We start from the raw sequence: 27,779 nt of genomic DNA, 5'->3' as shown, positions 1-27,779 counted from the left end.
CTCGATTAGGCTCCTCCCGTTGCCATCCGCTCCCGTTTATTAGCCGTTGCACAGGTGCGGGGCGGGACCAGGAGCCGGGCCGGGAGGACGTGGGGTGCCGCGGCGTGCTTGGTGCCGGGCGTGGGCGGCGGGGCCCCTGCCTCGCGTGGTCTCGTAGGAGAAAACATGTGCAGCACCAGGGTTGGAAGTTTTCCCTGTTTTTTTTTTTTTTTTTTCCTCCCCCCTTTATTTGAGTTAGAAAGTGTTGATTTCACACCGTGGAGAGTGTTTCCCGTCAGCGTCGCGGGGAAGGGGGGTGCCCCGAGCTGAGAGGTGGTGGCTGCGGTCAGGCGGGGACCTCAGCGGGGCCCGGGGTCCCCTCCAGCCCCGGGTGGGTGGGTGCGGGGGTGCGGGGGTGCAGGGCCGACGGCTCCCGGGCCCTGGGCCTGCAGACTGAGCCGTTTGGCTAGTTCCCTCCCCAGCATATCACAGGCAGAGCAATTTTTGGTTCCAGAGCCGTTTGGTTGGGAAAACAAGCCTGCGATTGCCAGTAAGGTTTGGAATCCGCCTGCCAGATAAGGGAATGTCTGTGAAGACTATTTTCCCTCTTGGGAGGCAAAACACAGATGGGGGAGTTAGGAGTCTTACAATATTTAGCTGCTACATTGATGGTAGGAATCCTGCCGCGTGGATGCTCACGGTTCCCGAGAGCCCCGCGCCGCCGCCGAGGGCCTCAGGCTGGGGACACGGCCGGGGCTGCTCCGCCCCGGGGAGCCCGGGCACCCGCTTCTTCTGGAGCGTTCCGTACCCCGCGCCTCTCGAGCGGGGGCGGAGAGGCTGCAAGGGTGCCGGCCGTCGTTGCCCTCGGCCCGGCCTGGGAGTGATGGTGATGACCAGGTCGTGGGGGCCAAGCTGGAGCCGCCGCGCTGACCCGGGCTGCTGGCGCGCGTGGACACGGCCATCCTTCCGGGCCTTTCTCAGACTCCGTAGAGAACAGGCCACGCGCCAGCCTCAGCGGGGTTTCTGCCTTGGGAGCAGGCCCTGGGCCTCCTGGAAGGGCAGGAACGACGACGTTCTTGGGGTTGGCCGCGAGGAGGCGGGGGGCTTTCCTGCGTGCGCAGTGCAAGTGTGGCAGCGACTTTAGGGTCCTGCATGTGAACCGGAAGAAGGATGCGCAACCTTATACCCAAGAGGAAATTCTGGGCCCTGGAGACCAGGAAGGAGGATGGGTCTTGGAGACGGGGCCGCCTCCTTCCCGACTTCCAGCCTCAGCACACGGGACCCCGGGGTCCTGCTGGGCTCCTTCCCCGAGGAGCCTGGGGCCACCCCGATCCCCTCCCAGTCCTTTGACACGGACGCTCGACGCTCCAAGTGCTGTGTGAGATGCTCCACAAGCGCAGCTTTGGGACACACGGGCGGCCACACAAGCCCGAGGTGACCCATCAGCGACCGAACCTCTCACACGAGTCACAAAATGACTTCATCTCCTGCCGCGGCGTGGATTTCCGGAGGCTCCGACGGGAGGGAGGCCGCACAGAGGGTGGTAGGTCCCAGAGGCCACAGGGCTTGCCTCCCGCTGACACGGTGGCCCCAAGTGTCTCGGGATTATTTTGATCGCCGCCGCCGGGTCCCCGGCAGCTGGCTGCTGTTGTTGGTTCCATTTTCCAGGTGTGGAAACAAGCTCTGTGCCTCTTAGGTGTGTGAGTCGTGGGACCAGGAAGCCATGAGCAAGGCAACCGAGGCTGAGCTGATGCCAGATAGCGGGAAGGGCCGTGAGGAAGCTCTGCTGGTGTGGGGGCGGGTGCTGTACTTGAGCGGGGTGCGGGTTGGGATGGTTCCCCCGAGGAAGGAGCCTTGGACCAAGAGCTCTGACGGACCCTGAGCACCAGCCAGGTGAGGGTCTGCGGGAGGAGCATTCCCAGCAGAGGGACAGCAAGTGCAAAGGCCCTGTGGTTGGGGGAGAATTTGGCATGTCCAGGGGACAGATTATAGGCCAGTGAGGCCAGAGCACCGTGAGCTCGGGGGGCAGGGCAGGCGGGTGGGAGGGCCTGGGGCGTCATGGCTCTGTAGGTGGCCGCGGTGAGGGCGCCACCCATGTTGCCAGCAACTGGAGGAGGGGCCTTGAGAAGCCCACCTTGCAGGGGGCCCTGGGGGTGGGGCCAGAATTCCATAAAGGCTGTGAACCCACTCTTGGCCGCTTGGGGGGTGTCGGGGCGACGTGTGCTCAGCGGGGAGTCGGGACCGTAGGCCCCGGGGTACAGGAAGGGGAGCGGCCGTCAGGGCCGCCTGGAGCTCCGTGTGCCCCTCAGCCGTGGGTCGGGTGGGGTCGCAGGTGGAAGGCTCTGGGGGCTCCCTTTGGCTTGGGAGTTGGGTCCACCCGAGCTCGCGGGCACCTGCTGCGCTTGTGCGTCCTGAGCCCTGAGCTCGGCATCCTGCTGACCCCGGGGGGGTGGGGTGGGTCGGGTCACGGCCTCGCCTCATCCCCGGCGTGCCGTGGACCCTGAACCCAGGCTGCCAGGAGACTTTGCCATCTGATCTGCCTTAGTTTCCCAAGTCGGAGACCCAGGCCCCCCTGGGGCACACGGGCGGCCCCTTGGCGGCTGGGTGGCCCCGGGCCGTACTGTGTGCGTGGCGGCTCCTGCGGCGGCCGGCAGGGGCCGGCGGTCATCCAGGGTGGGTGGCCCGGCCCCCGGCCCCCGGCCCCCGTGCAGCCTGTAACCGTTAGGGCAGATGGCACCTTGGCTTTGAGCGCCCGTGTGGACGCGGACCACCTGCACGCCGCTTCCACATGTCCTGGGAGGCAGGGCTTGCCGAGCCCGAGGCCTGCCTGGCTGCGCCGTCGGCCGACGCTGGGGACACAGCACCGCCGTGGGGCCCTGACACCAGCACGGGGGCCGGGGCTGCCCCTCAGGTGTTCTGATAGGGCCCATTTCAGGGCTTCAGGCCTCAGGAGGTGCTGACGGCAGCTCAGCCAGGGCAGGGCTGGGGCTGTGCCCCCGAGTGGGCTCCCGAGGCCAGGGATCCCTAGGGGACCCCTAGGCAGGCCGTGGCGTGGCCTCTGTGTCCTGGACGGGCCTCGCTCCAACCCCAGGGCAGGGTCTAGGTGGTGAATGCACGACCCCGGGTGTGGACGGAGCGGGCTGGGGAGCGTGGAGCCTCAGCTCTGGTCATTGCAGCCACCTGGGGGTCTGCGCAGACGTCTTTCCGGGTCTTCATACTTTTTAAGGGAAGAAAAGTTTTTAAAAAAAAAATCCAGTTTTTTTTTTTTTTAATATGAACAACTAATGTAAGTTTTAACAACCTTTCAGCCAATGCCGGGGTCTGCAGGCTTGCGGCCTGGGCGGAGCTGCGGCCTGCACCCAGCTCTGAGCACAGTGGGTGCAAGCACGCGTGGCCTGCCCCCGCCCCCCCAGGCTGCCCGCGGGACAGTCCAGGCTCGGGGCAGGCATGGTGTGCAGGGAACCCGGCCCTCGCAGGCCCCGTCCCGTTGTGGTTCTGGTGCTCCCTTACTGCGGGGACGGGGGCGGTTCCTGGCTGCGCGGGGTCGTTGGGCCCAGAGGAGCAGCCGGGGGGTGGGGGGGTGGGATGCCCCTCTGCCAGCCTCTGCGTCCCATCCGCATCCGCCGACCCCTGAGCTATGGGGTGCCCACTGCATCTGATACGGGGACGCGGTGATGGGCGAGGTCGATTCCTGCCCCCCGGGGGGAGCGGTGGTAGGACCCCGCTCCCTTCCTCCTCACTGTTGGGGTGCAAGGCCCCGGCCTGCTGAGCCTTGATGGGTCTGTGTGAGCCCGCTGCCCCGCCTCTGCTCCCCTGTGTTTGCGGAGGGGCAGTCCTGACCCGCACCCGCTTGCTGGGAGCGCCGGGCTGCAGCTGGCCGCGGGTGGCCGGCGTCGGCCCTGGCATGAGGGGAAGGACAAGGTGCTTCCTGCCCTGGGAGGCCAGCTGGCGGGCAGGCTGCTCAGCCACCCGTCGCCTGTCCCTCCCGCAGATGTGCCCCGTGTCCTCGCCGGGGAGGCGAGCGGGTCTGCGGAGAGGGCGCGGACCCCCACCCAGCCGCCAGGCTCCTGTCAGGGCGCCGGGCGCCCAGCCTCCCTGGGGTGCGCGAGGGGGAGCGGGGGCGGGTCCGGCCTCACTTCCTGTTGGCCCCTGCCCGGCTCCCTTCATCCCGTCCACATGCAACATGGGGTTTGTGTGTGTGTAATATTATTTGTTTTTATTTCTGTAATCCCTTTATTGTTTGCACAACTGCTGTCAGACTGTTGCCTGAAAGTATCACAGGATAATTGCAGAACGCCTGCATAAGTAATTTCTTATGAAATCGGGCCTTGTCTGCATATAAAATTGTTTTTCGTTGCTGCATACATGGACTTCATTATATGGAGGCTGTTTACCGGGCTCGCACCTTCCCCACAGGCCACAGAGACGGGAGGGCCTGACACTGGCAAATAATGAAATACTATCTTTATTCTTTTTCGGTCAGACGACATTTCTGGAGGGCGGCCGCCGGGCCCGACGTGGTCAGGGGAGCCTGGCCCCTGAAGGAGCAGAGGCTGCCGGTCAGGTGGGGGAGGCCGGGACCAGGTGGGGGAGGCTGGGGTCAGGTTGGGTAGGCTGGGGCCAGGTGTGGGAGGCTGGGGGACCAGGTGGGGGAGGCTGCAGGTCAGGTGGGGGAGGCTGCAGGTCAGGTAGGGGAGGCTGCAGGTCAGGTGGGGGAGGCTAGGGGTCAGATGGGGGAGGCTAAGGGTCAGATAGAGGAAGCTGGGACCATGTAGGGGAGGCTGGGGTCAGGTGGGAGGCTAGGGATCAGATGGAGGAGGCTGGGATCAGGTGGGAGGCTAGGGGTCAGATGGAGGAGGCTGGGATCAGGTAGAAGGCTAGGGGTCAGATGGAGGAGGCTGTGGGCCAGGTGTGGGAGGCTGGAGGACCAGGTTGGGGAGGCTGCAGGTCAGGTGGGGGAGGCTGCAGGTCAGGTGGGGGAGGCTAGGGGTCAGATGGAGGAGGCTGGGATCAGGTGGGGGAGGCTGGGGTCAGGTGGGGGAGGATAGGGGTCAGATGGAGGAGGCTTCGGGTCAGGTAGGGGAGGCTGGGACCAGGTGGGGGAGGCTGGGGACCAGGTAGGGGAGGCTAGGTGTCAGGTGGGGGAGGCTAGGGGTCAGATGGAGGAGGCTGAGACCAGGTGAAGGAGGCTGGGGGTCAGATGGGGGAAGCTGGGGGTCAGGTAGGGGAGGCTGGGGGCCAGGTAGTGGAGGCTGGGGGTCAGATGGAGGAGGCTAGGGACCAAGAGGGGGAGGCTGGGGACCAGGTAGGGGGCTGGCTGTCGGGGGGGGGAGGCTAGGGGTCAGATGGAGGAGGCTGAGACCAGGTGAAGGAGGCTGGGGGTCAGATGGGGGAAGCTGGGGGTCAGGTAGGGGAGGCTGGGGGCCAGGTAGTGGAGGCTGGGGGTCAGATGGAGGAGGCTAGGGACCAAGAGGGGGAGGCTGGGGACCAGGTAGGGGGCTGGCTGTCGGCGGGGGGAGGCTAGGGGTCAGATGGAGGAGGCTGCAGGCCAGATGGGGCCTCACCCCAGCCTCCCCAACCTCCCTGGCCTCCCTGGCCTCTCTGGCCTCAGGGCAAGGCAGGCCAGCGGCTAATCCCGAGCGTGGACCCGGCGGCTCTTCCGCCCGCATTTCTGTGATATTAATGGTGTGTGGTAGTGAAAGAAATGTGTTTTATTCTCGAGTCTAACCCTGCTGTTATCAAAGTAACTTCCAGCTTATTAGCGACAAAGGACTTTTCTCCTCTCGGCTGCCCTGTTCGCCAGGGCTTCCTGAATTAAACTGCTGCTTCCTGTCCTTGATATGCACGACCACATCTGGGCAGCCCGATCCCAGCCCCGCTGCCTAATAACAATCACCTTCCCCTTCAGTGTCTGTTGATTGTTTCTAATTCTCTCTGACAGATAGTGCCTGACAACTCGCCGGCTCTTCCCTCCCTCCGTGACCTGGAGTTACTCACAGCACTTATAGAGTCTGTCATTTTTAATATTTGATTTCATTTTAAGTTATGTGTTTTACTGAGAAGATGAAACCAAAAAAAAAAAGGGGACTTGTAATGGAACATAAATTTAACCCTTCTTGCCACCCGGCACCAGCCCGAGCCAGACTCCCCTGCGTCTGGGTGCTGGTTTCTCCCTCCACACAGTTGTGCTGCTGGGGCTACTGGGGCTGCTGGGGCTACTGGGGCTGCTGGGGCTATTGAGGCTGCTGGGGCTGCTGGGGCCATTGGGGCTGCTGGGGTTATTGGGGCTGCTGGGGCCACTGGGGCTATTGGGGCTGCTGGGGTTATTGGGGCTGCTGGGGCCACTGGGGCTATTGGGGCTGCTGGGGTTACTGGGGCTGCTGGGGCTGCCAGAGCTGTTGGGGCTATTGGGGCTGCTGGGGCCATTGAGGCTGCTGGGGCTGGTGAGGCTGCTGGGGCCACTGGGGCCATTGGGGTTGCTGGGACTGGTGGGGCTTCTGGGGCCACTGGGGCTTTTGGGACTGGTGGGGCTGCTGGGGCTGCTGCTTCTCTCCTCTCCTCTCCTCTTCCTCCTTTCTCTCTTTCCATCTGGCTTTCTTTCTTTCATTTCTGGAAACAAAAGCTTCGTGTCACATTCTTTCCCTTTAAGGGCGCTGGGCTGGTTTGCGGGGCGACTCACGGCTCTTTCTGCTTTGCAACCAGGTTGTACCTGAAGGACCTTCCGGGGGCTCCGCGCAGGTGAGGGAGTCAGGGCCGAGGCCTGGAGGAGTCTGAGTGCCCAGCTTCCATCCAGGTGTCGCAACGAGCGTGTGATCCTTCTTCTCGGAGATGCTCCCCCTGTGTGAGCTGGCCGCGGGGAAAGGCCGCACGTCCTGGGCCCGAGTGGGGCCTTCCCACGAGCGGGGACCAGGCAGGCTGGGCGTTTCCGTGTGCCACGTCCCTCGGCATGTGCCCCGGCATCTGCCTCGCGGGGCCGGCGTCCCCCGGGCGGGGCGGGCGTCCCACGTCACTCCAGGGGCCACTCCGCCATGACTCTGCCTTTGTTTGCCCCCAGACAAAGGCTCCTGTGTCCCCTTTGGCCCTTCAGAGGTTGAGAGCTGCGAGGCCGTGCATTAGGTCAGCTTTGCAAATAGACACCACGGAGCTGAGGAGAGAGGCGCATGGACCCACGGCGCCTCCCCTGTGCGGCTGGCCTGGCCTGGATGTGCGTCCGCCCCAAGCAGCGGCGGTGGGTGCCCGCAGAAACGCGGGAGGAGGGACCTGGGGCGCATCTCAGTTAAAAAAGGGATCCCCCTCCTGCTGCCCCGGGGCCAGGTGGCCCCGTGACCCACGCTCGTCCCCAGCGTGTGAGCTGTCGCTGTCAGGGCCCTGCGCTTGCAGAGCCGTGGGCCGAGTGCCCCTGGGACACCTCCTGTGACACCTCCGGCTGCAGCTGTGCCTGGAGCAGAGGCGTGCCAGTCCTCGGGATGAGCCAGGCGCTTTCCTAGGGGCAGAGGGAGACGAGAACCCGCTTCCAAGCGTCCTCTGGTAGAGACCGTCTGCTGGGGGCCGGGCAACACAGGCTGGCTCCCTGGGAGGCCTCTCTGCGGGGAGCTCCGGGCTCGGCTGCCAGAGAAGCAGAGGGACTGCAGTTGGGGCTGGATCCGCTGCCCACGGCAGACATTCTAGCTGCTTCCCTGCTGTTCCGCTGCTCCGGGTCCAGGCCTCGTGGGCCAAGGGCCTGCGCGGGCCAGCCGTGTGCGACTTGTCCCAGCTCCTTCCGGGACGACTCTTTCCCTGGGGAGTGTCCGTCACCAAGCCCAACGACCCTTCCAGAGCCCCGGTTCTCCCTCCGTCCGCGGGCACCGAGGGTGAACTGAGTGGAGACGCCTCTCCTCTCCACGGTCCCAGGCCTCCCGTCACCCCTCTTCTGTAAGGGGCGAGAAAGCCACGAGCGCCCCTCTCCTGATGGCTTTGCAGCGCTGCGCGTGTGTTTTGAGACCCTCGTCTTTGTGTTTCGGGGATGCAGGTTAAAATAAAAAAGGGAGATTACGTCCTGCGCCCCAGGAAGTAAAGTGGGCGCCGTCCTTTAACGTGATGTAGGAAACAGCCGCGTAGACGATGGTGCGCGGCCTGTTAGATAAGGACAGGATGGCTTGTCTCTTCCGCTGACCCAGGTGGTCTTTACGGGGTACGGTAACGGGCCAGGTGGGAGAGAAAGAGGAAGAGGAAAGTATCTCGACCTTGCTTCCATCCTGGGCCTTCCCTGGCGTGTGTGCGTGTGCGTGTGCGCGACACAGGCGTCCGGAGAGGTTGGCAGCGACGAGATTCTCGCGGTCGGGACCGTCTCATCTCTGCCTCGCCTCCGCGACGTTGGGCTCCCCGGATCCAGGGCCATGAAGGAGAACACAGACGGAGGCCCAGGGCCACCTGCCCTTCTGCTTTTAGGACAGTCAAAACAGGATTTGAAAGAAGGTTCTGGCGTAGCCTCCAGGCCAAGGCCAATTTATGCTCTTACTCCCCCTCACGGTGGCCAGTTGGGCCACGACCAGTCACGGTCCTAGAGTCGGAGAGCTGACTTCAGCCGAAGACTTTGCTCTGGATCTTGTGCGGCAAGGGCCCCCGCCTATTCCCGGGGAGCTCTGGGTTGGCAGCTGGAGGATGCGCGTGTAGTATTGCGCGTCCCGTCCCCCATAATCCAGATTTTCCATGGAGTTCACCTGGGGAACGGCATGTTCAGTTGGGACGTGAGCCTGGACGGCCCTCAAGGGTCCTGCTTCCCCAGGAGGTGGCCTAACCAGGGTTGCCCATCAGCGTGGCCCCAACGACCGTCCCCAGGGCTCGCAGACCCCGAGCAGACCAGGATCCGCCTGCAGGGGCGTAGGGCACATCACCCTTCAGTGTAGTTTGCGCCAAGGGGAATGTGCAGAGCCCGGGCACCCGGACTGCCGCCCTCCGGAGCGCGAGGGGCGCAGACACAGGCAGCCGAAGAACCACAGTGAGAACGTGACCAGGGCCGCCTCCGAGATGAAACAGGGAGAGGGGGCGATGCGAAGGGGACGTTGACCCACCGAGAAAGGAGCACATCCCCGGCGCACATGGGCTCCACGCTGATGCCCCTTTAGGAAGGGGGAGTGGGACGCCCGGGGTGGCCCAGGGAGGGCGCAGGGGGAGCTGGTGCCGGGGCTGGGCCTTGGGGCCCCAGAAGATTTTCATAAATAGAGGTGAGGGGAAGGCAGGAGGGGAGCCGCTGGCGGAGGGCAGGAGTTTGTGCCAGCCGCCTTTGCAGCTGGGGTACGTGTGGCGGGGGTGCTGCGCCCTGTTCTGGGGAGGGGAGGTTCCAGGGGAGGCTGGGGTCACGGGGGACGGGGCTGCTCCCGAGTGCTGGAATTTCGGGTACAGGTTGGCGCGAGGGGTGCTGCGGGGAGGAGCTGCTGGGGCCGGAGGCTGGGTGCTGACCTGGGGCGGGGGGCCGGCCCGCGGCAGCATGCCTGGTATCCTTCTCTTGGCTGGGACCGGCGGTGACCTCAGAACGACAGGGGAGCACAGAGACGGCCTAGGTTTGGGGTGTCCTGACTGGACCCGGCTTGCCACGGTCCACAGGCCAGGGCCGTGAACCGTCCCCCGCGAGCTGGCCCTTTTAAAAGCAGCCACGGTAATAATAATAATCGAGAGAGGATTGCTTTCTAAGAGCCCCACACCCACATTCATCGGGGTTATACCTGCTCTTTGCACACGTGGACCCAAGGTGCACCCCCGGGGGCCAGGGGTCTGTGCCCGTGTCCAGAGCGGGCGTGAGCCCCGGGCCGTTGGCGGGTTCATCAGCTCTGCTGCTTATACTTCGATTTCAAGAGTAAAATGTTAGTTTGTTCAGCTCTCTGCCTTGTGCCTTGATCACAGTGTGAAAGTGTTGGCCCAGCTTAGCTTCCTGGTCAGAGGGTCAAGACCCATGGCTTTTAAACATGCTTATGTGAAACCCAAACATTTGTGACCACTGGTGATCTTGGAATCGAGGCACAACTTATGAAACGAGCACGTAATGATCTTGTTTATTCGGGGTATAAATAGAGTTCATGCATTTAAAAATTTTTCTTCCTGATAAGGACTTCAGCCAGCATTGCTTCTCCCTCTGTCTCTCTCTCTCCCTTGTCTCTTCCTCCCTCTATTTCTTTGTCCTCGCCTTTCAAAAGGGAGGGATTTGCGAGGGCTGCTGGGGCCCCTCCTGGAAGAGGCAGGGCCACCCATGGGTCTTGTCCTTGGAGCACTCCCTGCTTCCCATGCAGCTTTGGTGGGGTGGGAAGGGAATGCGTGGCCAGGGAGGAGGGCCTGGGGCACGTGGACATGTCCTTGCCACCTCCACGGCCCCGCGGAGGGGCTACGGAGGCACAGCGGCCTCTGACAGCCCAGCTGGGGACCAGAGCCAGCAGAGCAAGGCCACCTGTGGATGAGACCTTCCAGGCCCTTCCGAGGCAGTGGGGGGGCAGAGTTTATGCAGAGAACGACCCCTTGAGTCTCGGCCACACACTTTCATCATTCAGACAGTTCTTTGTTTTTTAAAAAAGATTTTATTTATTTACTTATTTGAGAGAAAGAAAGAGTGAGCACAAGTGGAGGGGCGGGGGAGGAGCAGAGGGAGAGGGACAAGCCGACTCCCTGCTGAGCGCAGAGCCTGATGCAGGGATCCATCCCAGGACGGTGAGATCATGGCCTGAGCTGAAATCAAGAGTCAGACGCTCAACTGATGGAGCCACCCAGGCGCCACTTTTTTAATTTTTACCATATCGAGTACTTAATGTAGACTTAATCTTTTGTTTTTAAAGGACACACTTCTTTTACTTAGATGTTATATTTAGATTTGTTCTAAATAATACTGTCTATGAAATCCCTGGTTTGATGTGCCAGTTATGTATTTTTCATAGCAAATACTGAAATAATTATGTAAGTGTTCATTTTTTTTTTAAAGGATTTTTTCCATGTATTTCCTAAAATCATCTTGTGTGTCTGAGTGGTCTGTGCGCAAGCCTTTGGGAATCACTGTGTGATCTCATGTCCTGCCCTCAAGATCCCTGGTTGTCATTTAACCATGTGCTGCTCTGGGCATAACTGATGCCGTCAGTGGTTGCTGGGCCGTGCTTTCTGACTTTTCCCTACCAGACCGCAAGGTTTTTGAGAGTAGGCACCATGCTCTTCAGTGTCAGCCAAAGTGAGCTGGCTGATTGTCATTCTATCTGTCCATCCACCTATCTGTTCATCCATCCACTTATCCATCCACCCATCTACCCATCTGTCCATCCATCCATCCATCCATCCATCCACTCATCCGTCCATCCATCTACCCACCCATCCACCCAACTGTCCATCCACTCATCCATCCATCCATCTGTCCATCCATCCACTCATCCGTCCATCCATCCACCCATCCAACCATCTGTCCATCCATCCACTCATCCATCCATCCCCATCCATTCATTCATCCATCCATCCACCCACCCGTCCATCCATCCACTCATTTATCCATCCATCCACCCACCCATCCACCCATCTGTCCATCCATCCACCCACCCATCCACCCATCTGTCCATCCATCCACCCATCCATCCACCCACCCACCCATCTGTCCATCCATCCACTCATCTATCCATCCATCTGTCCATCCACTCTTCCATTCATCCATCACCCATCCACCCACCCATCTGTCCATCCACCCACCCATCCACCCACCATCCACCCATCTGTCCATCAATCCACTCATCCATCCATCCACTCATCCATCCATCCCCATCCATTCATTCATCTATCCATCCACCCACCCGTCCATCCATCCACTCATTTATCCATCCATCCACCCACCCACCCATCCACCCATCTGTCCATCCATCCACCCATCCATCCACCCACCCACCCATCTGTCCATCCATCCACTCATTCATCTATCCATCTACCCATCTGTCCATCCATCCACTCATCTATCCATCCATCTGTCCATCCACTCTTCCATTCATCCATCACCCATCCACCCACCCATCTGTCCATCCACCCACCCATCCACCCACCATCCACCCATCTGTCCATCAATCCACTCATCCATCCATCCACTCATCCATCCATCCCCATCCATTCATTCATCTATCCATCCACCCACCCGTCCATCCATCCACTCATTTATCCATCCATCCACCCACCCACCCATCCACCCATCTGTCCATCCATCCACCCATCCATCCACCCACCCACCCATCTGTCCATCCATCCACTCATTCATCTATCCATCTACCCATCTGTCCATCCATCCACTCATCCATCCATCCATGCACTCATCCATCCATCCACTCATCCATCCATCCATGCACTCATCCATCCATCCATCCACCCACCCATTCACCCATCTGTCTATCCATCCACTCATCCATCCGCTCATCCGTCCATCCATCCATCCACCCACCCATCCACCCATCTGTCCATCCATCCATCCATCCACCCATTCATCCACCCACCCGTCCACCCATCTGTCCATCCATCCATCCACCCACCCACCCATCCGTCCCTCCACCCATCTGTTCATCCATTCATCCATCCATCCATCTATCCTTCCATCCATCCATCCACCCACCCACCCATCCATTCACCTATCCATCCATCTTTTATCTTCTATCCATCTACCTGTCCATCTTCTACTTCTATCCGTCTATCTCTCCATCACCTATTTCCTATCTATTCATCCACCCAGTCCCCCATCCCTTTCTATTTCTCCATCAACTGTGTCTATGAAGCTATCATTTGTCCATGTATCTATGAACTAATCTATCATCTACTAATTCTCCTCCCTCCCTCCTTCCTTTTTCCTGCTTGATGAGCCAGGCGCTGTCTTAGGCCCTGGGAGTATAGCAGAAAACAAAACAAAGTCTCTGCTTTTGTGTAGCAGTCACTCTCATTGGAGGAGGCAAGCAATCAACAAGTAAACAAATAGAAGAAACTGGAAAACGATCTGTAGGGACACATGCCATGCAGAGTATAAAAACGGGGATCTGAGGCAAAGACAGCAGGCCTAGCTGAGAGAGAGAGGTCAGGGAGGTCCCTCCGGGGAGGGGACATGGACCTCTAAAGAGCCAACTTAGAGCCTGTGAGGAGGGGGCAGCTGCTGGACAGAGGCTTAGAGGCAGGGGTGGTCTTGGTGGGTCAGGTGCAGGGAGAAAATTCAGACAGAAGGTAGAGAATTTAATTCCAACTTTAACAAAGATGAGTTTTTCCATTTCTCACTTCCTAGGGGCTACAGCCCCTTTTCCACTTCTTCCCTTCTTCCTCACCTCGGAGAAGCCCCTGTGTCAAATCCCTTGTGTGGAGGCAATCCAGAAGCAGTGCCCTGTTGCTCCCCTGCAGGGTTGGAGGGCGGATGGGGAGCACACCACGAAGAGGCTACCGCTGACATGCTAATATTTCATTTTAATCTTGAGTGCCAGGTTACTTTCCAAATGAAGTGTCTCAGGCAGGGCTCTAACTTACATGAAATAAAAGAGTTTAATGCTAATTAAATATCATCTGACTACTGAAGCCATATTTATTGATGGTCTAAAAGAACATCATCGAGGTGGATGGACTTGGAACGTGTCTCGCTAGAAACGCACCCACCAGACTCGCAATTCAGGCTCCTATGGCCCCATGTGAGGCAAGGCCCGGGACGCGTGGGGGTGGGAACGTGGGGCAGCCCATCTGCTTTCTCTGTCAGGTTCGTGGATTGGCGCCTTTAATGCGTATTTGAGTCAGGAGCTCTGGGGTGTTGCCCACACAGCTCATTCTTAACCAGACCCAGGAAGGACCCGCGGTGTGGGACCAGCCAGGCGCCAGGTGGCCGGAGTCTAGAACAGACCAGGGATGAGTGCCCCCCGACCCTGGCCCCGCCACGTCCTGCCCCGTCCTCCGCTTGCTCCTCCCTTTGTCCCGGTCCTTCCTTCCCGTCCCTCCCGTCCCGGCTGCGCCGTGGCCTCTGCCCAGGCTGAGTGGCTCTCCAGGGTTGGCGAAGTCCTCCACCACGGGCCTTGGCCCCGGGTGTGTGATCCCACACGTGCCCCCGGACCTCTGTGTCAGCCTCCTCCTACATGCGTGCCTCCAGGGTTGACAGCTTCTCCCGGCTGGGACAGGGAGCGGCGGTACCTCCTAACTGCACCCCCCCCGCCCCCCCCGCAAAGAGGGCCGCGCGCGTGGAGCGCAGCGGGCTTCGTGGCCTGTCTCGGTGGAGCGTGGTGGGGGCGGCCTGGGGCGGGAAGTCCTGCTCTTGCTGCTCACCTCCAGCTCCCTTGACCGTGTTCTCCCTTTGCCCCAAAGGGCACAGGCCCAGGCTGCAGGGGCAGGAGCGTCCCCACCCACAGGCGAGCTGGGCCCCGGCCGGGGATGGACGCGGGCTCCGCGGGCTGTCCGTGGGAGCGTGGGCTGCGTCGCGAGGCGTGTGCATTGCTCCGGGGAAGTCAGGGATGCGAATTTTCGCACGGAACTCGGGTCGATGTTTGCAAGTTGACAACTCGGGGGTGTTTCCCTTAAACCTCCACGTGAGCGCGTGTGTTGGGATTTGGCAAGTAGGCCCCGGGAGGCTCTGGTGCGCCCCAGTTCTTGGGGCTGACCCCCCAGATCCTGCTGGGGGGGGCCTGGGGTCCAAGGAGGGAGCTGCTCAAGGTGCAGGTGGTCGGGGGGCGGGGGGAGAGTTCCGGGGACCCAGAATCCTTTCTGGAAGAGCAGCCCCGCTGTGGCCCTGAGGCCTCCATACCCGCGTGTCTGCATCCACCTATAATTAGCGCCTGAAATTTCTAAATGAACTGCCAAAGCAAGTAAATTTAGCAAACTTCTTGTGAAGTGTTACCCCACCGTCTCCCTCCAACTGTCCGCGCAGACAGCCGTACCACCTTGCTCGCCTTGGCCTTCTGCAGCTGAAGCTGCTTATGTGTGCTGTCTGGCAGCCACGCAGACATCCCATTTATGTGATCTATAATGAGTTTATTAGTGTTTCAGTGCCTCGTTGCTATTAAGTTTTATCAGTTTCAGCTTCAAGAGCACAAGGTTAAATTTTCAATAGAGTTTTCGCAAAGTTTAAGTGGGATTGTTAAAAATATGTCCAAATGGTGGAACCGTGTATTTAGTTTGAAGATATTATTTCCGCCCGCTAAAGGATTTTGATCTCTTATTTATAAATTTAACACTTTTCTGATGCTCACAAAGGCAGCACAGGGCTCGTGCTTTATTTTCGGAAGCCGAACGTGAACGCGTTAAGGGGAGAGGAGCCAGCTGAAGCTGATGCAGGTTGAGCCTGACCCACCGTCATCGCGTAGCCCCTCACGCTGCTCTCATGGTCTCGGGGTGCGGTTAGGACGGGCTGTTGCCTTGACCTGGTTAGTAAACATGATGAGGGAAGGGGGAACATTCGCCCACAAATTACAAAGGGGTGGGTTATGATGTTATTTTTTTCACGATACCGTAAGATAAGCAGGTTTTCCGATGAAAATAGGCGTGGACATAATTGAATATGATTTACCTGGATCCCTCCTGTAATTCTTGAGCAATTTTTTTCTTTTTCTTTTTTTTTTTTCTTTTTCTTTTCTTTTTTTTTTAAGGAAACCAATTCAGGAGTTTCTTTGGTGGCTGTAATCAGAATAAAGTGCTTCCACTTTTAGGTTAAGAGAAAGGAAAAAAAAAAACCAGTAATAGGCTGAGCTGCTATTATGGAAAGTTTATTATTATTGGTATATAAGCTAGCTGGGGGCTTAAGCACAGAGCAGTTGGATAATTTAGCTAGCTCCTGGATCCAATTAAAAAAAATCTATGTTGTGTCCACAGTGGGGGATGGCCATAGCTGAGGAAGCACTCTGTCGTAGACAGTGACACACCTGTGGCATTCTCTCAGTTATACGCAGTTTGGGACGCAGAACACTCTAAATCCTCTCATTACTGCCTTAGAGAAGACAGACACTTCAAGCAGTTCTCCATTTATCTGAGATTACCAGTTAAACTCGTTAAAAAGCAACTATGGCTTGTTCACTCAATTGGCTGTTGGGAAGATTTCGTGTTCTTGAGCGACAGTGTGGCTTTGATTAGTGGAGTGCTATACTTTTTAGGGGAGACCTTTTCTAACTTAATTTATGACTCTGGTTGAATGGCGTCTGGGCTGGGGTATTACGTATTTCCCCAACTATTGTACCTGGTGTCAATAAAGGCGCATTTAGGGAAATCTGAAATAAAACCCCAGGGTGTTTTTGTTCTTTGGGGAAGCAATGCACCATAAACATTTTGGGCTTGAGCCAAAAGCTTTCCCTGACCGTGATTGCAAATTACTGTAGTATGTATAGATTGCTGGTGGAACACTATTTGAGGAAACCTGTATTTTATAGAATGTCACTTTTATGCACAATCCAGGCAAAAGGAGAAAAAAAAAAGAGAGAGAGAGAGAAACTAGCCAGCAGACAGTATCCTTTTGAATGAGGATATTCTGGAAAAAAAAAAAAATTTTTTTCAAAAACAAAACAAAACAAAAAAAACAAAACACCAAACCAGGCTCTCAATACAGGCTTTTTATTTAATCATTATTACATCAATCATCGATATCAATACTTAATAGCAGCCTGATAAAGTAGCCAGTAGGTGAAACAGCTATTAAAAAGTGTAAAAAAATGATGAATCAGGTGCGGGGAGGGGTATTAATGCTCTCCAATTATTTAATGATAAGCACCTATTTTTGAAAGTGTTTGTTTTTAATAATCGACCGTAATATTAGTTCGCAAAAATGTAATTGCTGCTTAATTTTGCATCTTCGTTCCTTTGTGCCGGGCACAAAGGTAGTATATTTCTGTAGTTATTGTTCGCAGCACTCCGTGTAAAAAATCACGTTCATTTCAAGAAGCTGTTATGGTATTGATTCTGGTAAAGACTTCCATTAACTGACCAATCTAAATCTCATAAGTGATGTCAGGATAGTTATGCATTTGCTTGGTTCAAGTATTCAGCCATTATGTTAGAATGCAGGCCGTGTCTGAATATGGCTGTTAAATTATTTCTAAATACCGAACCAGAACAGCTTAACAGTTCTGCAGTTTGAGACTGACACAGAAATGACAATCTGCCACCTCTTTGTTTTTTAAATATTAACGTTGTATTGGGATAGTATTTTTGGAGTAAAAACCTGTGGCACGAGAGGATAAGTGACATAAACAAAGGCAGCTGGGCTTCATGAAATAATGGAACAATAAGGCCCTTGCAGCCGCTCTCATCACTCCAGTATGTTAATTAGCATTCTGTTGTGGCCGCAACACTGAAAACATGTAATCTGTATTGGTGTACAGTACAGCTGTGAACACACATTCTTTTTTGTGAGTCCCTGGAGTTAGCCTTGCCATTGGCATATGCGTTTGGGCCAAAAGTCAAGCCATCACCACTGAAATAGCACACTATAGCAGCAAAATGTCATTTGTCTTTTCTTATTTTTTTCCTCCCCTCAATGCCACATGCTATCCAGTGATGTAATCCAGTATCACCGCATCTGTCTCCCTGCTCTGTGTTTGCAGGAGGGGGGGATCTGGGGGCGGGGGACGGGGTGGGGGGGGATGCTGGGATGCCAGCAAGCAGGAGCATTTGAAAGGCACGTGGCCCCAGAAGGGTCAGATTGAAACCTCAGTTATTCCTCCTTGCAGCGTTGGTTTGAAAAAATGTACATATTTTTTAGCATGTGCATGTACAAGTATATGTATATTTTTTTAGATGCACAGATTAAGTGTCGTGGGTCAGAATCTGCTGCTCGTTTCCCTGGGGGGGGGGGCAGCTAACTCATAAGAGGAGACCACCTCAGCGAACTCTCCGTTGTTTATCACCTGTATCCCGATCGCGATCCTTCGAGCACGTAGTACCCGCTCGGGGTAGGGCTGCTGCTTCCCATTTCAGAGCTGAAGATACTGAGGCTGAAGCTCGATGGGAAGGTGGCCTCCCATTTGCAAGGCCTTTCTGACTGGTCATTTGAGGGGGACGGATTAGTACGGGGGAGCAGAGGCAGCTGTGGCTGGGAGCAGGAACTCTGGCCCCCAAGGGTGGGACTCCGGGGGCCCCCTCTCTGTGACCTCGCTGCTTGCACAAGGCTTGGGGCTGCGGGGACCAGCCCTGGTGGCAGTTTTGGAGACAGGAGGACAGGACGGTTGGTGCTGTCACCATAGGATCTGGACCGAGTGGCCAAAACCTGCTTGGGTTTTTTTTACCTGATGGACTTGGGCTTGAAAAGCGAAAGTGGTTGCACGTCGATTTCCCTGTTCTCAAAGTAATTTCGCTTTCTTTGTTGTGTGTGTGTCTGTGTATCTCCCAGCGTAGGACGCACACACTCACAGGTGTACCCTTGTTCACTCAGTGCATAGCCCTTTGCAAAATAATTTTGGAATGAAAAATTACATTTCCTAGTCCTTTCAAATGTAGTCTAAATTCAGATAAGGATCATCTAGTCGTTAAAACTTTTCCTACGTTTCAGCTTGCTTCTACCCATCAGCCCCCGCCCTGCCTCTGATCAGACTGTAACGACGAAGCGATTTTTATCAAGCAACCAAACCAAACAAAAATAACCGAATCAGAAACACCCCACTTGTCTCTAAAGTAACTTTTGGATTCTTTGGGCAAAGCTTCTTGTCTCTCTCTCTGAAAAATGAGAATGAATACTTAGCTCCAGATTTTTATTTTAATCTGCCTTAAATCTGATTGAAACATAACCCCCCAGCCCTCACCCACTGCCCCCCCCCCCAAAAAAAACCCCACACAGCATCTGGGTCACCGTGCTGATCCAGTTTGGTTCTACTTTTGGACTGTGGAAGAATGAAATTGTTTGGCGTTTGGTGACGTGAGCAAGTGTCCACCTGGGAGCAGAAGAGGTTATAGGTTAATAGCACTTGCTTTTTTTTTTTTTTTTTAATTCCAGCAGAACAGAACTCTTTCCCACTTTCTGGTCCCCATCCTGAGCCCCACGCCCGGCCTCGTGGCGTCTTTCCCCAGACTTGCCTGGGTGAGGTAAAGCAGGGCTGACATTAAGATTTTAGGTCTGTTGTTTCTCTTTTCCTAGAAACTCACCCTCCCCCTTTGGTTAATGGCTCTTTAAATATTGAAATGCCTGGAAAAAAAACAAAACAAAATAAAATAAAATGCAGGCTGTCAAAGAGATAAGAACAACAACAACAAAAATGTTGGTATCTTTTAGAATTTGTCTTCCTGGTGGTAAAAGTATATAATTAATAGGAGAATTTTCCTCCAGATGTGGCTATACTATAATAGAGCCTTATAAATGCTACAGAAAGAAAAATTGCTTGGAACGAAGGCGTCCTCAATGAGAGCACACCTGGGTCTGACAAAGATTGCATTTAGGGACTGCTGTGCTATCACAACGCAGAGAAAGACCAAGTCTCCGGGAGCAGCTGGAGAGAAAGCCCCGGCAAATCTGCATGCAAATAGCAGCACATTGTTAACTTAATCAGATGCCGAGAGGAAAAGATGTGCCAGAGCCGGAGGATGATCTACACACGCGGAGGGAGAGCGGCCCGAGCTGCCGAGGGCTCTGGGCGAGGCTGGGCCCCAAGCAAGGTACAGCCCGGCCCGGCCGCCCACCCACCGCCTGCCTGTTTGCCCGGCCTGCACTCAATTTATCACATAATGCCTGATTTGCTCTTTGAAAAGATAGAAACGATGGAGTATATTTCAATGGGAAGGAAGCTTCATTTTATTTTATTTTTTTTTATGGTGATAGAGGTATGGGCATTATTTCGTCTGACTCTGTAACTCCAATTAAATAATATTTCTGCCTAAATATCCGGGTGCCTTGAAGATAAGAAATACTGCCCCAGAGTATGTAAAGAAAGAGCTCTTTATTATTATTATTATTATTATTATTATTATTATTATTATTATTAAAGAAAAAAAAAGGAGCAGCTCTCTATAGATTGAAGTGCTGGGTATAAATTGTACCTTTAGAAGAAGCGCAAGACACCTGTTATTTATATTTTATATTAATATTAATGGAATATATATTTTTTCGATCTCTTCCATCTTTTAGCCTAGCACCATAAAAAATAAAAAGTAATACTATTTAATCACCCACAGCTTAATAGTGCCTTAGTTGTTTACTGCCATCACACTAATTGCTCTGTACTAATGTGTTTTTCTGTGATATCCAGTAGTGCTAAGAGAACAGAGATCCATAACCAATTAAATATAGTGTTTTTTATGTTAAAAATATATCTGGTGAGGCTAGAAAGGGAACAGAAGCCGCCCTCGAGAAAGGCGCCTTGGCACACCATCCCGGCGCCCGGCAGAAGGTGCCCGCGTTGCCTCTTTTGCGCAAAGACAAAGGGGGTAATTTTTTTGGCAAGAAAACAAACCCAAGGAAAGCACAACAAACTGTTTGCTAATTTTCCCCCTCCTGCAACTCCTCGGGCTGCTTCTGTCCCGGGTCTTGCAGAGGGAGAGAGGCTGCCCTGCCGGGGAAGGCAGGCGGGGGAGCGGCGAGGCCCCCCACGCGGTGCCGGGCGCGGGAGGTGCACGCGGGCAGCCGGCCCGGTGCGTGGAGGAGCCGCGGGCCTCGCAGCTTCTGGAAGGAGGGAAGCGGCGGTGCGGGAGGGCGGTGCGGGCCGCTGGGCGTGCACTGCTCCCGGCCCGGGGGGGCTTTGTGCGCAGCCCTGCACCCGACCTGGGGGGCCGAACGGGGTCAGCGGGCAGCACCGTCCCCGGCCGAGCCACTGCTGCAGCTGCAGGTGCCTGCAACCCCAGGGACCCCCACCCCGGCCACCCCGACACCCACCTTCGGGCGCCAGCGCAGCCCCGGCCTGCGTCCTCCCCCACCCTCTGCGCCTGCCGGGGGCCGTGGGGAGCCCTGGGGCCTGGGCCCCCGCGTACCTGCAGATGGCTGCGCATGTGCCTCTAACGTGTGCAGGTGGCAAAGTGTGTGCGTGCGAGGAAGGGGACGTGGGTGTACACGAGTGTCAGCACGGACGTGCTCATGAGTGCTCGCCTCGCACCTGTGCATCTGTGTGTGCGCACCTGTGTGTGGGCACGGGAGCGCGTCCGAGTGTGCCCGTGCACCTGTGTGGCATGTGTGCTTGAGGTTTGTACGTATGTGTCCGGGCCAGTGGCGAGCGTGTGTCTCCAGTGAGTGCGTGTGGGTGTGCACGTCTCCACGGGGGTGTGGCCCCTGCGACCGCCGCCCCGCCCTGGGGGCTGGGGATGGACACCCTGGCCTCCCGCCTGTGGCCCACCCTCCAGGGGCCCCTAGAGGCCGAGTTCTTTTTGCAGCCAGTGGTCCCTGAGAAAGTGCCGAGTGTCTGTGGTCCGCGCCTGGCATCCCCCGCCCCCCCCACAGACGGGCCTCCTTGGTGGTGGTGGGTGCGGCTCTGGCCCTCCTGACCCGTGTCTCCACCCCGTGCATCCGTCTCCGTAGACTCTGCACCCTGCTCAGCCACTTCTGAGGGGCCCATCCCCGGAGGCGGCGGGGGCCTCCCCATCTGACGCCCCCCATTCCTGGACAGCGGTTGGCACAGCTGGGCCCACCCAGGAGCACGTGAGGGGCTCTTACGGGGCGCCCCGGGCTGGGCACCCACGTTTCCCTGCAGCACTTCCGCTGGCTGCACGTCTCAGCTGCCCCCCTGCTGGTTGCCTGCCCCCCCCCCCCCGCCCGCCCCAGGGAGGCCCGCGCCCCTGAAGCTGTTGCCTTGCTGGTGCCACCAGAGTTTCCTTGGCCTCTGCCGCCTGGCCGGCCGCCTGCCCCGTGGGCTCACGTCCTTGACCACCCTGGGGGTGGGGGGCGGAGTGGGGGGGTCCCCGAGAGACTTGACGTGGCCGGCACCGGGGCGAGGCGTGAAGGAGGGAGGTCCCTAGGAGACCTCGGGCATTGGCCCAGGGGTGGGTCCCCAGATGTGGCGGGAGTCCTGGCGGTGCTGAGCGGGCCGCGGGGGCTCTTTGGCGTCAGCCTGCTGCCGTGGCCACGCCCTCCACGCGCATGTCCGCGGCCCGGACCCAGGACCTCCGGAGTCTGACTTCAGCCCGGTGTCTGACCTTGATGCGCCCTTGAGCAAAGAGCTTGCCCCTCTGTGATCTGATCCGGGTCCCGCCTTCTCGGCTCGGAAGTGGAGCTGGCCGTGGGTGCCGACTCTGCAGGGCGGGGGCACCTCGGTGGCTGAGTCCCCGGGGGCGTCAGACTCTGGGTCTCAGCCCGGGTCGTGATATCGGGGTCCTGGGATCAAGGCCCCGCATTGGGCTCTGCACCGGGCACGGGGCCTGCTTCAGATCCTCTCCTCTCTCTCAAAATATATAAACAAAAAAAAGGCATCAGCAGGGCTCCCTGAGCCTGTCATTGCCCGACCTGGACCACGTTCGGGTGTCGTGGTGACACGCGCTGCGTTGGGGCGGCGTGGCTCCCTGTGACGTGGCGCCAGGGTCCTGGGCCCCTCTGCATGGATCCCGTCCTGTGTCCCCAGGCCCATGCCCTGTTCCTCCCCCCGAGCATCCCCGGTGTTGCCCCTGCCTCGGTCCCCTCTGCTCTGGGAGCAGCACCGCGCCAGGGGCCGGAGGGACACGGGCATGGGCTGGAGTCTGGCGGATCCCCAGCGCCCTCGGCCGCTGCCGTGCACTTTGTGACGTCCTACCACCGTGATCTGAGATACTGAGGCTTGCTTCTATTTTTTTTCCCCCAACACCGGTCCTTTTGAGGTTTGTATATTCTCCCGACTGGCGTCCACACAGAGACATTGTGGGAAGATGGGGTGAAGGCGTCATCGCTGCTCCTTTGTTAGGGGGTCGTGGGTCTCCCTATTAAATGCTCCCTGCGTGGGGAGCGTCCTCCAGGCCAGCACGACGGGGAAAGCGAACCCGCCCTGGTACCGTGCGGCGTACTGTAGTCACGGGGTCCCGAGTCCCCCCGGGATGGGCCCCCCGACCCCGTCGGGCGAGATGGACTCCCGGCTTACGGCTTCTCCGCGGAGCCCCCGCCACCCTGGGCGGGCCGGGACTCTCAATTAAAGAAATGGTCCAGGACCTTTCCGTTGAGTTGATTTTTGTTTCAATGAAAGGGAAGGAGGTTGGGGCCGGGGCTTGTCCTCACCGCCAGGAGGGCCTCAGAGCTGGAAAAGGTGAAGCCTGGAGGGGTTTGGGGGTGAGGACCAGCAAAGGGAGTGGGTTTGAGGGGAGGCGGCGGGGGTCACGGCGGGTAGGCCTGCTGGGATCTGGGTACGGGGAAGCACGGGCGGCGGTGGTCACTGCAGGGGTGCAGCCAGGATGCCAAGGGGGGTCACGTAGGGAAGTGACACCGAGTTCAGCTCCAGCGGCCGCGGCGGGCCTGCCCGGGGACTAGCGGTGCCCGGAAGCACCTCGCTTGCCTTTGCCCAAGTTCATTTCCACCGCAGCCCTGAGTAGGGGCTCAGACCCGGAGGACGGAGTCGCTCGCCCAAGGTCACCAAGCTGGGCGGTGGTGGAGCGGGGCCCTGCGAGGTGCCACCGCCTCCTGCCCTGAGCAGCTCTGGGGGGGGGCCTGTGCCCAACACCCCAAAAGCAGACGTAAGGTAGGAGGGCGTGCTTTGGGGAAGGCCTTTTCCCGAAAATGGATTTTTTTGGCCAGCGCTCAGCCTTCCGTCCCATCTTTACGCGCCCCAGTTAGGCACTTGCACCCCCAGCTAGCCAGCCTAAGGCGCCCCTTGCTGCCTGCATGGACTTTGCACGCGGGCTTGACCGTCGGCAGGAAACCGCCCCTTACTCGGGAGGCCCGGCGGAGGCGCGGGAGGTGGGCCCGCCTGTGGTGTGCGGCGTGGATGACACTGCACCCCAGCCAGGCCTGTGCACCCCCCCGTCCCCCAGGAACATGGGGCTCAGCCATGGGCTCCGAGGCCCAGCGAGTCTGACTTATGAGGGGCCAAAAAAAGGTGAGACGTTGAGGAGTCATAAATATTAATCGTTTTAGCGCTCTATAATTCACAAGTGACTCAACTGATTTGTCTCAAACTCTGCAGGAAAACCCATCTGTGGCCTGTGACGCGGGTGCTCTCAGACCAGAAGGCCCCTCGTGCCCTCGGGCGTTTAGCCTCAAGGCCGCGGGCGTGGGCATCGCAGACCCCGGGCTCCCCTGGCGGGTGGGGAGTGGGCCACTTTCCAGAAGAATCCCGTCTTCTGGCGGCTGCTCAGCGGGGACCTGCCCCGTGTCCACCCAGGTGTTCAACACCTGTTTCTACATAAGCGGCACCAGGCATGCCCCGCGAGGCGATCCCGTGTCTCTTGATTAGGTTACTGCTCCTTGGCACCTGCCGTGTGCCGGGGACAGGGCTAGGGGATCTGTCTAGATTCTGGGCAGGGAGAGGAGTTGCGGGGGAGGTGGTGGTGGTCAGAGGGTCCTCAGCTCACAAAGGCATGAACCGTAGGGGAGGGGCAGTGGGGCAGGGAGGGGCGCCTGCCTTACATGGTGTAGGCTTGCAAGGCCTCCCTGAGCAAGTGAGGTCTGGTTGGGGTCTCGCAGAGCAAGATGCAGCCGGGTGTCCAGGCAGAGGGCAGCCCACGGGGACACAGGTGCCACGGTGGGGACGGGGCTGGGCCAGAGCATCAGGGATGCAGAGGACAGACCCAGGGAGGTGCGGCCACCGTGGAGGGCGGCCACGGTCACATGGGCTTTGCAGGGTGTGGGGGGGTGTAAAGTGCTGATGCCCGGGGCGGTGGGAAGCCTCGAAGGTTTGGGGCAAGGCTGTGGTGCGCGTTGATCGACATTTTTAACGGTGTGATGGGGAGAGGGTGTGATGAGGGGGCAGGAGAGGGAGAGTCCGTAGGGACGTGGACCTACCTGCCCCGAGGGAGCTATACCCGGGGCCCCTCCACCCCGTCCAGACCTCTTCCACGTATCCGATCGTCGCCAACTGAACCCCCAGCAAGTGTACTTTCTTTCGGGGAAACTGGCGAGTATTCCTTAGTTGGATTCTTCTGCAGGGAGACAGCAGGCAGGGGGAGGGGAGGGCTCCTCAATCCCCGGGTCCGGGCTCGTCGGGGTGGCCCCGCCGAGTCGCCTGGAGTCCAGGGGACCTTCTTTTGTTCACGCTCTGGGTGATGTGCTCGCTCACATCCCACCCCTCGCTGCCTGCCCCGGGCCACCCGCGCCCAGGGCCCCGCCGTCCCCGCTGGGGCTGCCGACACCGTCGTCCGGCCCGAGGGCCCGAGCGCAGCGCACACGCGCCGGTGAGGGTGAGGCGGGCCGGACGCCGCGTGGTGGTGCCTCCCGCAGCGAGTGTGCGCCACTCCTCTCCCCACGCTCTGGCGAAGTTTCTGCAGTGGCCCTGGCCCCGTCTTAGCCATCCATTTCCTGCAAGACATTTGGGTGGAAAATCTACAAAACAATAATAGATCAATACATTTAAATTAGAACTTTCAAAAATTCAATAATGGTATTTACAAATTAATAAAGCACCGTAAAGAAAATATGTGCACTTCTTTATTTAGGGATACAGTTAATTTTTTCATTGATTAAACATTCTTTTGGTGGATGGGATGTGGGTAGGGAATTTTTTTTTTCTTCTTCTTCCTTTTTTTTTTTTTTTTTTTTTTTTTTATCCTAAGGAGGAAGTCCTGCGTGAAAGCCAGAAGAATCCGTGCGTTTCTGGTCACGCACGTACGTTGCCGATGCATGGCTCAGACAGGGACGGGCGGGGAGGGAGGGCAGCGCGGCCTGGCTTGGCAGGAGCTGCAGGGGGGGTGGGAGCACGTGGGTCGTGTGCAGTCCGGGGGGTTTGGGTGGGGGTGGAGGTCACGGCAGGCAGGTGCGTCCCTGACTTGAGAGCATCGAGTGTGAAGTGCTCACCATGTTGAGGAAGTTTGGTACAGGAAAAATCATCCCTTACAGAACCCAAACCAGGGGCCACTCCTCTTCGTTCAAAAAAACTCCCCGTGGAAATCCTCAACAGCGGCACATCTGGAATAAAGTGTTGGTTTCTTCCCTTAGAAACAACGAGCGCAGGTGCACCCGGGGGCTCCGTCGGTGAAGCGTCTGCCTTCGGCTCCGGTCATGGTCCTGGGGTCGTGGGATTGGCCCCCCCGTCAGGCCCCGTGCTCAGCGGGAACCTGCTGCTCCCCCGGCTTTGCTCTCTCCATCAAATAAATAAAATCTTAAAAGAAAAAGGAAAGAGACAATGAGTGCAGTCGGGTCGTCAGATGCCCTACTCTGGCGGGCAGCGTAGGTCTGGCCCTGCTCCGGCCTGGGGCTCGTCCCGCGCTGGCTGGACGCCGACGTGTGCTCCCGCCCCGGCGCCCACGCTGCTCACTCACTTGCCCTGGTTTCTGTCTCCCCCGCGGTGTTGGTCAGTGTTGGTCAGGGAGCTCAGGCTGTGCGCGGCTGTGCGTGGTGGTGACCAACGACGCTCCGTCCTGGTGGGTGGCACTGGGTGGGTACCTGGTGCCAGTGGTCTCGTGGGCCAGGCCCCGCAGGCCCTCCGCTCACGGGTGTGGATCCTGCCGCCGGGAAGCCAACGTGCACGGACACGGCCGAACAGCGTGGAGCGTGAAGGTCAGGGGGTCATCCGCATACTGTGCCGCGGGGGTCGGGGGAGGAAGACCGGGGGCCGGTGGGGTTCAGGAAAGGCGTGCTCCCAGCTGGAGGCGGGAAGAGACGGGAGGGGCCTCTAAGGGGCCGGAGGAGCAGGTGTAACGGGTCAGTGGTTGAGCTTGGTGACCACCCGGAGGTGGAGGGAAGGGAGTATAGTGGGGTCATGGAGGTGGTGGTGACCGGAGGGGCAGGGGCAGCCGGCCTGGGGTGCCACCCACCCTGGGAAGCTGAGCCCGTTCCAGGGAGGGAACAGTGTCCTGCTAGGTGCCCGGATGGGGAATGGAGCTGGGACCCTGGCCGTGGAGCTGGATTTCTCCTTCTCCTCCTTGGCTCCGTCCTGTTGGGCTGCCATCATCAACTCCCCACGTCCACTGCCAGCTGTTTGCTGCTGCAGGGTGGCTCCTTGTTCTGCCATCTGAACTTGGCATTCAAGGCCTCTCTGCAGCAGGTCTCGCTGAGCATCCTTAGCCTCCCTACGGGATCTAACACGGCAAGCTGCCTCCTCCCCGCGTACGAGCACGTCACACACCGTCCACGCCACCGCGAGCTGTACGCCGTTCCTCGGGCCGGTGGGTGTGCCGCCCACTTCTCCCCAACCCTTCAGACCCGGCCGTTCAGGCTCACATGCAATTTCACCTCCACCATGACCTCCCACGCCTTGCCCCATTGTGTGAACTCAGCTTTGTAGGTGGGACTTGGGATACCTTTTGCGTTGGTGCCGGGGGGTCTGTGCACCTGCAGGACCTCGTGGGACCTCGTGGGAATGCCCGAATCCACGAATGGACAGCAGTCTCCCTGCCCCCCCTGGGGCGCTGAACTGGCCGACGGTTCTCAGCTGGTGTTGCATCTGGGCCCCCCGCTCCCCGGCCCCGTCCTACCTTCCCAGCTTCACCTCACACGACCCCCTCCAGCCCCTGCCCTCCCCCTCCTCCTTGCCACCTCTTCCCTGCGTGGGAGCCCCTTGCCATTCCTCACATAACCAGACCCTTGAGTTCTCTATGCCCTTGCACAGGTATCCCCTTGTCTCGGAAAAGCCAGCCACTTATCCTTCTTCCTCCCTGCCCCGCCCCCGCTGAAAATTCATCCGCATCCTCCAGAATCCCACCACAAAGTCATCGCTCGGTGGGGGCTGTGTCTTTCGGCGCCGAGTGGAGTTAGCCGTCTGTCCCTTAGCTGCCCCTGCTGTCTGCCCCAACGTCTGCCCTTCTGCCTCTTGCCTCTCCCGACACTTAGTAGGTCCTCAGGCAGTGTTTGCTGATGTTGC

General features: G+C 58.2%; 1 protein-coding gene across 7 annotated transcripts in view; it reads left to right on the top strand.

Annotated features, from left to right (window-relative positions):
- The window catches only part of ZNF536 (zinc finger protein 536), a 430,531-nt gene that overhangs the window by 114,506 nt on the left and 288,246 nt on the right, over positions 1–27,779 (top strand). The gene's annotated exons all lie outside the window — the stretch shown is intronic.

The sequence above is a fragment of the Canis aureus genome, chromosome 1, assembly GCF_053574225.1.
Source record: "Canis aureus isolate CA01 chromosome 1, VMU_Caureus_v.1.0, whole genome shotgun sequence".
NCBI classification, from domain to species: Eukaryota; Metazoa; Chordata; class Mammalia; order Carnivora; family Canidae; genus Canis; species Canis aureus.
This window is presented reverse-complemented; position numbering and strand designations above follow the sequence as displayed.